This window comes from Carlito syrichta, unplaced genomic scaffold (assembly GCF_000164805.1).
Source record: "Carlito syrichta isolate Samal-C Ts95f unplaced genomic scaffold, Tarsius_syrichta-2.0.1 Scaffold313356, whole genome shotgun sequence".
NCBI classification, from domain to species: domain Eukaryota; kingdom Metazoa; phylum Chordata; class Mammalia; order Primates; family Tarsiidae; genus Carlito; species Carlito syrichta.
In genome coordinates, this window is record NW_007257452.1 from 182,209 (window position 1) to 195,367 (window position 13,159).

The 13,159-nt window shown below is 35.5% G+C and overlaps 1 protein-coding gene across 1 annotated transcript in view; it reads right to left on the bottom strand.

Moving 5' to 3' along the window:
• The window catches only part of AHR (aryl hydrocarbon receptor), a 50,025-nt gene extending 36,872 nt beyond the window's left edge, over positions 1-13,153 (bottom strand). Inside the window, exons 1-2 of the mRNA XM_021718717.1 lie at positions 13,138-13,153; positions 1,878-2,065 (exon numbers count right to left, since the gene is read on the bottom strand). The gene's annotated coding sequence lies outside the window, so the exon portion shown is untranslated. The remainder of the gene's footprint in view (positions 1-1,877; positions 2,066-13,137) is intronic.
• Between the last annotated feature and the right edge of the window lie 6 nt (positions 13,154-13,159).

Sequence of the window (13,159 nt, forward strand, 5' to 3'; positions counted from 1 at the left end):
CCTAGCTTCCAGATTGTAACTCTCTAAGGACAGAGATCACATCTTTTCTGTCATAAAATTCACCACCATAAGGCCAGGCACTAAAAGCAAGCATGCCAACAAATGGTAAGGATCAGGACAGCATTCCATGAACCCAGGAGTGGGTCAACACTGCAAGCTATGTCAGTGGCTCCTAAACTTCAACATGCATCTAGCCCCACCACCAGGGGACCTCCACCTAAGATTCCATAAGGTTAGCGGGGAGCCCCAGAAACTGCATTTCTAACAAGTTCCCAGGTGATACTGATGCTGGTTGGCTGGGGTCTGCACGTTTAAGAACCACAGATCTAGAGAAAAGACCTCAGCGCTTTGCTCTGTAATGGTTCCTTGAAGAGAAGTAATTAGGATATGGTCAGGAAAAAAATGTAAGGAAGAATCTGGAAACCTGGATACCACTACCACAATATCACAAAATGACTACAGCAGCCTAACACACACAGACACACCACTGAATATTGCACAACTCATCTCCAGGATGAAGGGTGTAATATAGATGAACCTGAAAATGCAAAAACTTTTATCTATATCAGAGAAAATTTAAGCGTCTACTATGAAATTTTTAAGTGTATAATCTTGCCTGAAGTCACTACCTTCGAATCATTATATACCACCCAAACTACAATTGTTAAACTACATAGCTTTTAAGAAAGATATAAGCAAGCAAGCAAACAAATAAATAAAAAGATGCTCAGACTAAACACATCAAACCATGTAAACATAAACCTAAAGGGAATTTAACTGTTTTGCGATATTCTAAACACAAATTACAAATTCAACTATCTGTAAATTTGTTGTCTAACTACCTCCTAGTGACCTAGAACAGTAGGATCAATATAATCAGAGAGCTTGTTAGACATGTAAAAATCTCCAGCCACACCTAAAGCTACTGATTAAGAATCTACATCTTAACAAGATCCTTATGTGATTTGTAAATACATTAAAGTTTGAAAAGCACTGACTGTGATATGTCACTGAGATTCTATCATTAATTTACTAGTTTGTAAAATAACATGACATTTTCAAAAGACCATTTCCTTGAAAATCTCTCTCCCTTGTAAAGAGATAAAAGAGAAATCAATAAATTATTTTACAAGACAGAAACACATTGAAACATTATTTTCAAACAAAAATTTCTATTTAAAATACTTTATGAAGAAGAAATGTATATCATTAAAGGGTAATAAGTATCATCTAGCCACCTAATTTAAGACCCCAAACCTTACAGCCGAGAAACTGAGGCACAGAGATGCTACCTGGATTTGTTAAAGTCAAATAGTTTGTCAGAGGCACAACGGAAAATGAAATCCAATTCTCTTGACTCCTATAATAAAGTGTTCTCTCCAGGGAAACAACTTTTTAAATTATATTTTCCTGCAATAAACATACAACTAACATGAAGGTTTAGAAGTATACATAACTTTGAAAGGATAAATGAAATAACATATCTATAGAAATAGAATATCCAGCAATATCACAGTATCAGAGCGTTAATATGTGTTTTACTCTTTGCTTTAAAAAAAAAGAGACTAAAAAATTGAATCGGAAGGAGAAAAGAAAATGGAATTGAACACACTCAATTTGAGTGTAACTTCTAAATAAATCATTTTCAAAGAATACCATGTATCATTTAAGTGGTTACATCTGTTTGATGAATGAGGCTGGAAAACAGATTTTAGTACTTATAAATTTGGTTTTGCCACTTAAGTTTTCCTCTTCAGGAACAAACAGAACTTTTTCACACCTGGCAAATTGTTGTAGTTATTAATACAGAAACAACCACATTTAACATAAGCATTTTTTGTGAGTTGTTACAGACAAATTAAACGTTTTTGTCTTACCATCAAAGAAGCTCTTGGCTCTCAGGTAGCTGACACTGAGCCTAAGAACCGAAAGTTTGTCCAGCTTATTAATAACATCTTGTGAAAAAGGCAGCAGGCTAGCCAAACGGTCCAACTCTGTATTAAGTCGGTCTCTATGCCGCTTGGAAGGATTTGACTTGATTCCTTCAGCTGGGATAGGCTTTACTCTGAAAAACAAACAAAATACCATAAAAATCCTTTAAAAAATATAAAGCAAAAGTTTCTAATGTATTATAACATCTCCTCAAATATTTCTCTAAAATAATTAACTTTTAAAATTGACTTCAAGTTTACATAAATCATTCCAAAATCTTCTTTTCATATCTTCATTAAGAAAAACAAAGGAAGGGATAAAACTCTTCATAATGTTTATTTAAAAGCTTATGAGCTCATCATAGGAAAATGCTTACTTATACTACATACATTGTAGTATGGTGATTCCCAATTAACAGATCTACTAGGATTTTTTTCCCCCTCTCAAACATAGTTAGCCATCATTAGGGGTAAAAACAAAAAATCTGTAATAAATTATGTGAAAAATCATGTTTTCTTTGCTATTCTCTACAAGATGCATCTCAGCATCATTTATGTTATTGATAAACAGGTACAACCCTAAATAAAAAATGAATCTTCATCATCTTCAGTTTCCCATGTTTATATATTTTCATCTCATCGTGATGATGTCCCAAAGCTCTGCTGGCACCTGCAGATGGTCCTCCAGTCATCTAATGCAGTCCCTCAAATATTAAAACAAGAATAAAATTGACTTTTGGTATTTATATTTGCTCTTGACAGATACTAGAGGTTATCTGTAATTACTGGCAACTTTTGCTTTTATGACTAGGCAGTAATTCTACTTAATTATTAGCTTTCATAGTTTGTGTCTCAACTAAAAAGTTAAATGAAAACTCAACAATTCAGTATGATTTTCATTTGAGAAAAAAGATACTGTGTGTAGAAGAGGAACATGAGTTCAGAAATGGGAAATTGGACAACTTCACAAAAAGGCCTTAGCCAGAACTTCATAGCAGAAATGAATCATTTACGGTAAATTTAAAAATCATCAGACACCCATGCAGAATTGGAAGACCAAAGTAATTTACAGGCTATGCCTCTGTACCTTTCCATTAGTCAGGACAATAATTACCCAAAGTTTTTACATTTTGAACTTTTCAAATGGAATTATATCATCTTTTATAAAGTAGAAATTGAACTGTGTATAGTGCTTTTATTTTGATTCAACAAAAACATTTCTAGCTGGGCTCGGTGGCTCAGCCTGTAATCCCGTGCCTTTGGGAGGCTGAGGTGAGTGGATTGCCTGAGCCCGCGGGTTCGAGACCCGCCTGGGCAGCGAGACCTTATCTCTACAATAAATCAAAAAATAAGCCGGGCATGGTAGCGCATGCCTGTAGTTCCGGCTACTTGGAAGGCTGAAGTGGAAGGATCGCCGGAGCCCAGCAGGTCAAGGCTGCGGTGACAGAGTGAGACTCCAACTCAAAAAACAAACAAACAAACAAAAAACATTTCTAGGTATTTTATATTTTCAATGACATATGTAAAAAAGTAATACTTTATGCAGAAAGATGATGAAAAATAACTATGAAATTTTAGCATGCTTTTTAAAATTGTCCCTTGCAAGTAATTTCTTCAGTACTTGTCTATTTTTATTTTTCTGTATCACAGCTCATGGTATTTTTACCAAAAAAAGGAGTAAATTTGTAATATGGTGTGTGTGTATACATATGTGTAAATAGATACTTTCTATAGACTGTATAACTGCATATATAACAGAAATTGGTAACCATTTTTCTGCTGTTTTCTCCTAATCATATTGCATTTATGATCAAATTCAAGTCATACCTAATTACTGCATTGCTCCAATTAACCAAATGAATTTCAATTTTTACTTATACAGTAATGTTTGTCTGCCTCAGTGTATAATTCTCTACTGGTTAATTAAGAAGTTGTTAACAGATATTTATTTTCACTTATCACGTCCTGGGAAGCCCAGAAAAATAGTCCTATAAATATTCAAAGAGTGTTATGGGAGCTAAAGAGAAAGATTGACTACTTGACCACTTTTTTTTTTTTTTAACAAAAAAGGTAGTTTCTGAAATGGAGCTTGAGGAATAAATGGGACTTAATGAGGAGGAATACCTAAGGAGTGAACTGTGAGAAGTCCCCTATGGAAATGTGAAGCACAGGGTGAAAGGGAGGGAAGAGGGAAATGGTTAGGGCCACATTCTTTCAACAAATACTGAACACCGATCATGCGCCTAGCACAGAACACTGAGAGGTGACAAAAACTCCAGTCCTCATGGAACTTACATTCCAGGTGGAAGATCAGAAATACTCAAAAGAGTAAACATGCAACTTTGGGGGCTACTGAGTGCAGAGAAGAAAAAAAAAAAAGCAAGGTAAGAAACTAAGGAGTGATGGAGGAGCCTGGGAAGGTCTCTCTGAGGTGATATTTCAGCACAGACATGTATAAACCTAAGAAACTATGTGGTGCCTCCTAAACTAAGAAGAAATGGCAAGTTTCCTCAAAGTAATGGAAGAAAAGTGGACTTCAGTATCTGGGAGTCATTTTAAGTGTTAAGCTGGGATTTACAAGGTCAGGTCAGTGTTTTACCAAGCTGATTCTGGTCACAGAGTATGGGAAGTGGGGCAGGGCTCACTGAAGTTAGGATCCTGCCACCAAAAACTTACTTCTAAAACATAAATCTGACTGCACTCCTCTGATGAAAACCCTTCAGAAGTTCTGCACTGTCCACCAGTTCCTCAGCCTGGCACATAAAACCCTTCAGGATTGCCTAGCTCCTGTTTGCCCTGCTGCCTTCATTTCCTCTAGCCAAAGTCTTCCTTATCTATTGTACCTAAGAGCTAAGAAATTCCTCATTATCAACGTGTACTTTGGTGCTTTCATACAACCTCCTGGCTCTGTCCCACCCCTTTCAAGTCCTTGCTCAAGTAGGTCACTTTTAGGCTTCCCTGACCTACCTCACAATAAATTAGCAATTCCACCCCAGATGACTTCTATATCTTATACAAATGTCTCATACAACCATTCCATCAAGGGATATTCTATACAAATACCTTCATATATATTGAAAATGTGCATACAATCCTGTCCTGCACTCTTGGCAGCTTCCCAGTAATGATTATGAAACACTAGAAAGAAGAGAGCAACACAAACATTGAAGCAAGACACGCTGGCCCCGCACAGGGAGAACTAACAGGAACCTGAAGGTATCCTTCTGCGGGGTACTGCTGCCGGTTCTATGCTGGCTCATTGCAGTATTCAACCCTGTGCGAGATTCTTAGACCATTTCTTTACAAGAGGTAAAACTGTCCACATGTCTGATGCATTTTTATGTACCTTATGAAATATGTAGCATGAGATCAAATTCCCATTAAGTCAAGCATTAAAAGCTTTAATTGCATATACTTGTTTGTCTTTTGCTCTTAATGCTATCTAAACGTAACCATTTTTATATTCTTAGTACCCAGAATACCACCTGACACAGAGGGGACGCTCAATTAATGTTTGCTGATCAGAAGTGTCCAGAAAAGAAATGATCGGTTCTGAACAAAGGCAGTGATAGTAAGGTTAGTAAGAAAGGACAGGTTTGAAGAGAAACTGAAGCTAAACTAGAATGTTCACTAACTAAATTGACTTGTTAAAAGTAGGGAAGAGGAAGATGTTGAGTGAAGAGAGGCTGCAAACGACTCTGGGATTTACAGTTTGAAAAAAACAACTACACTGCCTAATAGAGGGTGTTATCAAAAAAGGAGAAAAGTGGCTTAAGGACAGACCTCAGTGATACCAACATTTAGGTACAGGGCTGAGGAAAATGCACAAAAACAGCAGAGGAGAAATGATAGGACATTTGGAGAAATGATAATATATTTGGAGAATACTTTGGAGGTCACAGAAAAGAGTCAAATGCACAGAGGAATTAAGTAAGTTCAAGGCTGAGAAGTAACCAAGGGAGTCAACAATTCAAATACACTGGATTTGAAACTTTTAAAGTGTCGAATTGTTAAAGCTAAAGTAATACATCTGACTGACTTTTCCATCAGTTTTGTGAGAAACAGTTATAGTTATTTTGTGAAAATATTTTATAATATTCACATATAAAAGATGCATAGAATAATTAAAAATAAAGAGAATTCCGACATCAACTACACTTGACTTGGGTCATGCTAATGCTCTTACTTTTGTATTTGTCTTTAAACATATACCAAATTACATTGCCAATTATTACTTAAATAAAAGGCTACGTTTGAAATATAAGTAAACATCCCTCTAAGATTGGATTTGGAAGCTCTGGAGTTCAGTCATATCCTGAAATAGAGAGTATGATGTTGGTCAGGCAAAGGAGCAATTTACTGTTTTTTTTTTTAAACCTTTACCTCAAAAATCCTGTCCGAACCTGTAAATCAAAATTGTTGTGAAACTAAGGCTCTAGCTGACTGTGTGCCACACTTCTGTTTCAAAAGGCCTGCACGCTATAACTACTGGTGGTAACAGGTCCCATCAAGTGTCCAATGCCAGTTTGAATGTCATCTGTAAAGCCTTTTTAATATACCCATCTAAAATGTCTGTTAGACTCACCATTTGTACCCAATGTTTGAAGCAAAGTTGAAAAAATTAACAATTCAGTATAATCATAAATTAATTTAACTGTGTTTTATGTATTTCTCATAAAATCTTAAAAAGGCATACAATGATACAGTTTAAATAATCCTACGAGATTAAAGTGACATTTTCTAACAAGAGATTACCCCTCACAGAACTGAGTTTGCTCTACTGGCTTTTTCCTTACGGTGATTTAATCTACTCCCACCACTTCAGTCTACTTACCAATAACTCATTTATCTTGATTTCTGGTCCCTGTACCTGAATCCCCCCTAATTCACATTTCCTGAACCTGGGCACCCACTTCTTGGCATCCAAAATGGTGTTACTCTCCAACAGCTAAGAAATCTGAAGTATTCCTCAGTAAAAACCTTGCCATGCTACACCCAATACAGCACAACACTTAATCCCATTCATTCTTCATTTCCTGCCCCCAGTTTCAGCGCCTACTTATCTCTAAACATGATAACCTGCATGTTGAATGTAATATTACAGAGTTGTAATATTACAGAGTTGATGTGTAGCACAAATAGAGTCAAACTTCACTGTTAGGCTGAAGAGAGCTGAATATTTTACCTCTCTCTATGAGGCAAAAAATATCTACAAAAAATTCTGAGAATTCTGGCTGGAAACCACTTTTAATGAGTCAGAATTCTTCTGCCACCCTCCTGCTGCTGCCCAACAGCTGTGATGGGTTTTTCTCTTTCCCTCTTGTTTGCTAAACCCAAGGAGAGACGATGAGATGAGGTATAAACAGCATAGTCTCTACCACATGATGCTTGCAACAAAAACCAAGAAAATGAAACATGCCCTAAAAAATCATTTTTCCATAATCTTGAAAAAAATCATTAATAATGTCCCTCTTTCCCCCTTCTATGCAAGTACACTTTTTAAAAAGTATTTCCCCTTGAACCCACATAAAATGAATCTGCTATAACTGAATCACTAAAACAGTACCAGAAAAAATTTAAATAGCAGTCAATTGCTAAATTAGTAAATCTCAAATACCTACTATGTGCATGGTACTAGGAAACTTCTGGTAGCTTCAAGGACAAAAGACAGCCCTGTCTAGTAGCTTATTTTTCCTACTAGGAGGAAGTATATTCTGTAACATGGGAAAAATCAAGCATAACATATTGCTCAATAGCAAAGGTGCTATAGAGCGATGCTCAAGAGTTCATGGAGATGTGACATCTAAAGTAGGTCAAAAAAAAAAAAAAAAATGCCGGCAAGACACTTCTGGTTTCATGATGGTAAAACACATAGCTTTCTGTAACTCCCCTTCTCTTGCAGAAAATCACACCAAAACAAGAAAAACAAGAGAGAAATACAAACTCTGTCTCCAGCAAAGCTAAGACTCAGCTAAACCCAAATGCAAATAAATATGAAGACGAAAAATAGGCAGAAAAGAAATCAACAATAGTATAGAACAGAAAGGAAAATGTAATCACAGCATATTACTTAGCTCAGCAGTAAACAGTACTTACACAGTCAAAAATAATGAAATATCTAAAGCGGATTTAGCCCCAAATCATAACAAAGTTATATTTGGAGGATTAAGAAAGGCAAGATAAAGGAGAGAAGAAAGAGTGCTAAAATCATTAACTACCACAATAAGACACCAAAAGATAATACCTAAACTTGCTAAACCTAAGATGCTCTCTATATATCATTGGCTTTTTAAATGTGCATGTGTTATTCAAAAGAAATGCATTTTTAAACACTATTTCAATCAAAAAAAGAACTAAAAACAACTGAAAAACATAAAACAAACAAATGAATATGTAAAAAACAGTTAAGTAGAAAATCTGCAAATACACACCTATTACTACACACAATTCCAACCTATAAATTCAATTACTGACCGCATCCTTTTCCCTATGAAATTGACAATAATCTTTTAAAGCAAAAGTTTAAAGTTACATACAGGCCCATCCACAGCCTGACAATGGGAATATAATTTGTGATAAAGCAATTTGACACTATCTCTCAGAGTACAATATTTGGCTCAGCCTTAAAAATATACATAACAGTCTACCTCAAATCGCCACTTATAGGAATTTTTCCTAAGAAAGTCTCTACCACATGACGTTTGCAACAAAAACCAAGAAAATGAAATACGCCCTAAAAAATCATTATTTTTCCATAATCCTGAAATATTTACATCTCAAAGGAATTCTCTGAAATACTGGTTAAAATATTGAAAGATTAGAAATACCAAAATTTCTCCCCGAAGGGAAAACAGTTAAATAAATTATAGAATATTAACCCTACAAAGTCATTAAAAAACAATTTTTAAAGGGAGAGGAGAGGTAGGTAGCAAATCAATAGGATAGGAGAATTTATTTCAACCAAGACACTATTTGAGAAGAAACAGTTGGCAATGGGAACTCCCTAAGATATGGGTGTACACTTTGCATCACTGAACTTGGTTACCTGGACAATATCATGAAGTCAGTAAGAGCACAAGCTTTGGGGTCAAAAGACCTGGAATCCAATATCCAAAGTTTGCTTTTTCATTTACAGCCTGAGCAATTTTGAATCTGAACCTTAGTTCCCTAGCTATAAAACTTTAATAATGCTACCTTTCCTTAGTACTATTATAAGAATAAAGTAAAATGATGTATGTAAAGCACTGTGCATGCTTTTATCAGAATAAGCCAATACACAGTAGTTTTTGTTATATTAAACAACTATGCCAAAAAAAATCAATTTTAAAGGAAGTGTGGAACTAGAAAGGTACTGTTGTTGAAGATCTGCATGGCATTTGTGTCTCAGTAACTGTCTTAATTAAATACACAAATAAGCATGCACTTACTACATTAGTTTATTCATCAGTGAAGTAGCACATTTCAGCCGTATCCGTAACTGAGAACATAATCATATACTGCCTCTTACTGTTTTACAGGAGAACTGATTGTTCTGTGACAATGTAAGCTGAAATTATTTAAAGAATGGAATTTATGTTTGTTTCACATACCTATTAAGCAGTCTTCACAGTTTATAAAATGCTTTTGTTCTGCTAGGTTTAGTTGTAAGAGTGGCAGGGCAGATATTGATTTGCCTGCTTTAGTGGTCAAGAAACTCGCCTAGTTGTATAGCAGTGGGAAAGCGAGACCTTATTTTGAAGTTTGAATCCAGTGCTCTCCATTTATACCTGTTTCCTCTTTGTGCCATTTAGTGTTCCCTATAATTAAACTTTTCACTTACTTCATTTCATAGTTTCAGTGTGCAAAAGTGTCCATAGCCACTGTGGACAAGCTACCTAAATAAAGCTATTTCAGAGTAAAATGATGACGTTGAAATAATTATGTAAACAAAAAGAACTAACTTTTTATTTTAGATGCTATTTAGAAAATGGCAACATACATTTACAGGAAACATTTAAAGAGTGTTATCAAATATAAGTAACAAAATTCAGTAAGTAGGTATTAGTCAAAGGAGGACCAAGATATTTAAATGAATAGCAAGACGAACAAGGAAGATAATGCTTTTGTAGTATATGAATATAGTATTTTAATAAAGTAAAAGATTTTATCAGTATGCATTTTAACAAAGGATCAGTTAAAATCAGAAGTTACTTCCATTTGTGACATTTCATGATTGCTGCCTTGATGATCATAACTGTTGGTATAATTTTTAAGTGTAAGTGTCCTTTATTCACTACCTATTATTTGCCAACATTCAGTACTAATCGTCTATAAATAATAGTAAATTGAAATGACATTAAAACTTTTTGTATTAATAAAACTTCAAAGATATAAAAATATATCCAAAGTTGTTATCACTAGAGAAAAACGGATTGTTTAATTTTATATTGGGCTTTTTGACTGGCTTTATGAGACAAGTACACAAATAAACAGAAATACTTTCATCTCCAAAGAGAATAAAATAAGAACAGGATTTAGATTAAAATATTTGTTCTTTTATTGAGCAGGGTAACTAAGTATGGGGCAACAGTGTAAGTGTAGTTATATTAGATTCTATTCTGAAGGTTTCTTCAAAGTTTCTTTTTGAAGAACACAGATCAGACGCAAAGGCGCTTCAGATTCTTTACTTTCCTGATTTTCATTTCTTCATAGAGAAAAGAAACATTTAATAAATCTACTATGTACAACATACTTTAGTGGGATTAAATTTAACACATTTAAAATGTATTTCCTACTAATAAAGATAATTTTCAAAGTGAGACCTGCCACTAGGGGGAGTTTATTTTGCTTAATAAATTAAATTGAAGATTGACTGGAAGAGCTTCAGATTACAATTATGTCACATACTTTATTCCAAAACTTTATGGAATTGTGTATTTAAATGGCTGTTTTTGAAAAACAGTCCTATAACTATGCTACAGCAAATTTTCTTGTATGTAAAATAAAATGGTTATCATTTAAGGGTCAAAGTTAAGTAGATCTGGATAGCATTTTCAGCTCAAAACAAGATGCATTTTTCCCAGACAAGGTTGGCATGTCTTAGACCTCATTAGCCACAAACTAGTTTAACTTAAAACTCATCAAACTTAATATCAGGTTTAATGGCCTCCTTTCTAAAATAACTGATTTGCTACATTATGAAGTTAATTAATTTTTCAAGTAAAAGTAATTCACATAAACATTTTCACTAGATAATGAAAATTCCAGTCCTTGTGGGATTTTTTTTTTTAAACAGAGCAAGCTGGTGACATCTAAGACATTTATACGATTAGAAGCAACACATAGTGCTCACTAAAGATCTGATAAACACCTATGCTAAATAAATAAAAAGTGGGTGAACTGGAAAAATACTTTTATTGTGTTACAAGAAATTATAAAATACAAGAACATTAAAATCTAAGGAAGTATATTAAAATATTAAGATGCTACACGGTACATCTTTCACAAATAAAAGAAAAATGTAACATGTTAAGTAGGAAGACATTTTATAACATATTAACTAGAAAGCATAAATCTCAAACCTTATAATGAATAAAAAAATTATGGCATTTATTTCTGTTTACAAAGCCATCTTGGTCCTTTTGTAACATACTGACCGAAATCCAGTATCTTAAAAATAAATCAGGGAGATCATCAAGTTTTCTAACTATATATGTGAAACCTATGATATCCCTATTACACATTATGTTGAATATATTATTTGATTAATAAATACATAGAAAAGGCATTTGGGATGCCTCCCAATTTTTACCATCAAGGGCAAAGTCAAATTAGATAAATACACTTTAATATAAGAAATCATTCTACAAAACGAAAAGTATTGTAAGACAATGTCTCAAACTGCCAAGGCAGAAAATTGCTGACTTGACAATATTCCTGTAAAACACACTGTACCATAAAACTTCCACATTTTAATCACTGTCTATTTGCAGATGATTATGCTCTGTTAATGCCAATTCATAAGCCCAGTTCTAAAGCACTATGATGACTGAAACTCTCAAAGAAAATTAAAATCCCAGAAAGATGAAGCTTTTAAACCAATAACCAGTTTTAAATATAAATCTTAAGCTGCTATGTTTCTGGTTCCCATTAGTGATAGTTAAGATTTAAGCAAAATGCACACTTCTGATTTGGTGTCAGCAGATGTTTAAGTTCTTAAAATTGTTTATGAAAACTTGAAAAACTTAGGTGAAGTAAAGTAACTCAAGAGAAAAAAATTAGAAATACACATGAATACAGCCAACTCACACAAGGAAATCTGTCTCAAGCACGGATTTTTTTCCTTAAAAATTTTTTTTAAGTAATTGCCATCCCACACAAATAGTCCCTCAAAACAAACAAACAAACAAACAAACAAACTCCAAGTTTGTGCTCACTCGGTTAGCACTGACAAAACTCTGAAGGGAAAAAGAATTAGAACTGGGTGCTAAGAATGAAAACTCTGTCAAGTAAGGTTCTACTTCTTTTACTTTCAAGACCCAGAAGCCACCCCAAAAGTGATAAGTAGGCTTCTCCCCAAGGTGTCTAAGTAGACACATCCTCCACGGTGTCCTGCCCACTGCACTCACGCCTACCTGCTACCGACTCTAGCCACTTGACCGATATGGTCACGATGAGCGCTACAAAATCACTGCCAAATAAATAAAAGGGCGCAAAGGAAAGCCAGCTGCTATGGACCAAAACAAAACAAAACACCTTTAGAGACTCTCAGCGCCTTCCTACGAGACGGCACGTGTTCAGCTCTTTAAAACATCCCGTCCTCCCAAACTCTACCAGGAATGAGAATTAAGACGGTCCATGCGGATATTACAAGTGGAAGGGGATTTCAAGACAGGTTTATGCGAACTAATCCACCAGCACCACAAGGCAGATCAGGGCTGTCAACAAATTAGGACCCAAGGCCAAAGAACCGAGTGGCCACCCAGGGGGGTGCGGGGGCGCCGCTGCGGGGGAGGGGGCTGCGGTTTTGAGAGGCAATCGTCGAAAACGGCAAAATCCGAGCCTCTGGTCTCTCAACCGGCCTCCCAGTCACGATTCCCCGGGCTGCGTCGGGAACCGACCTAATCCCCCGGGATCGCGGGGATTTGGGGGCGGGGTGCGGCCGTTCCCCGCACCCGCGTGCCAGGGCGCCCAGCCCCCGCGCCGAGGACGCGCTGCGGACACTCACGTTTTCTGCACCGGCTTCCGCC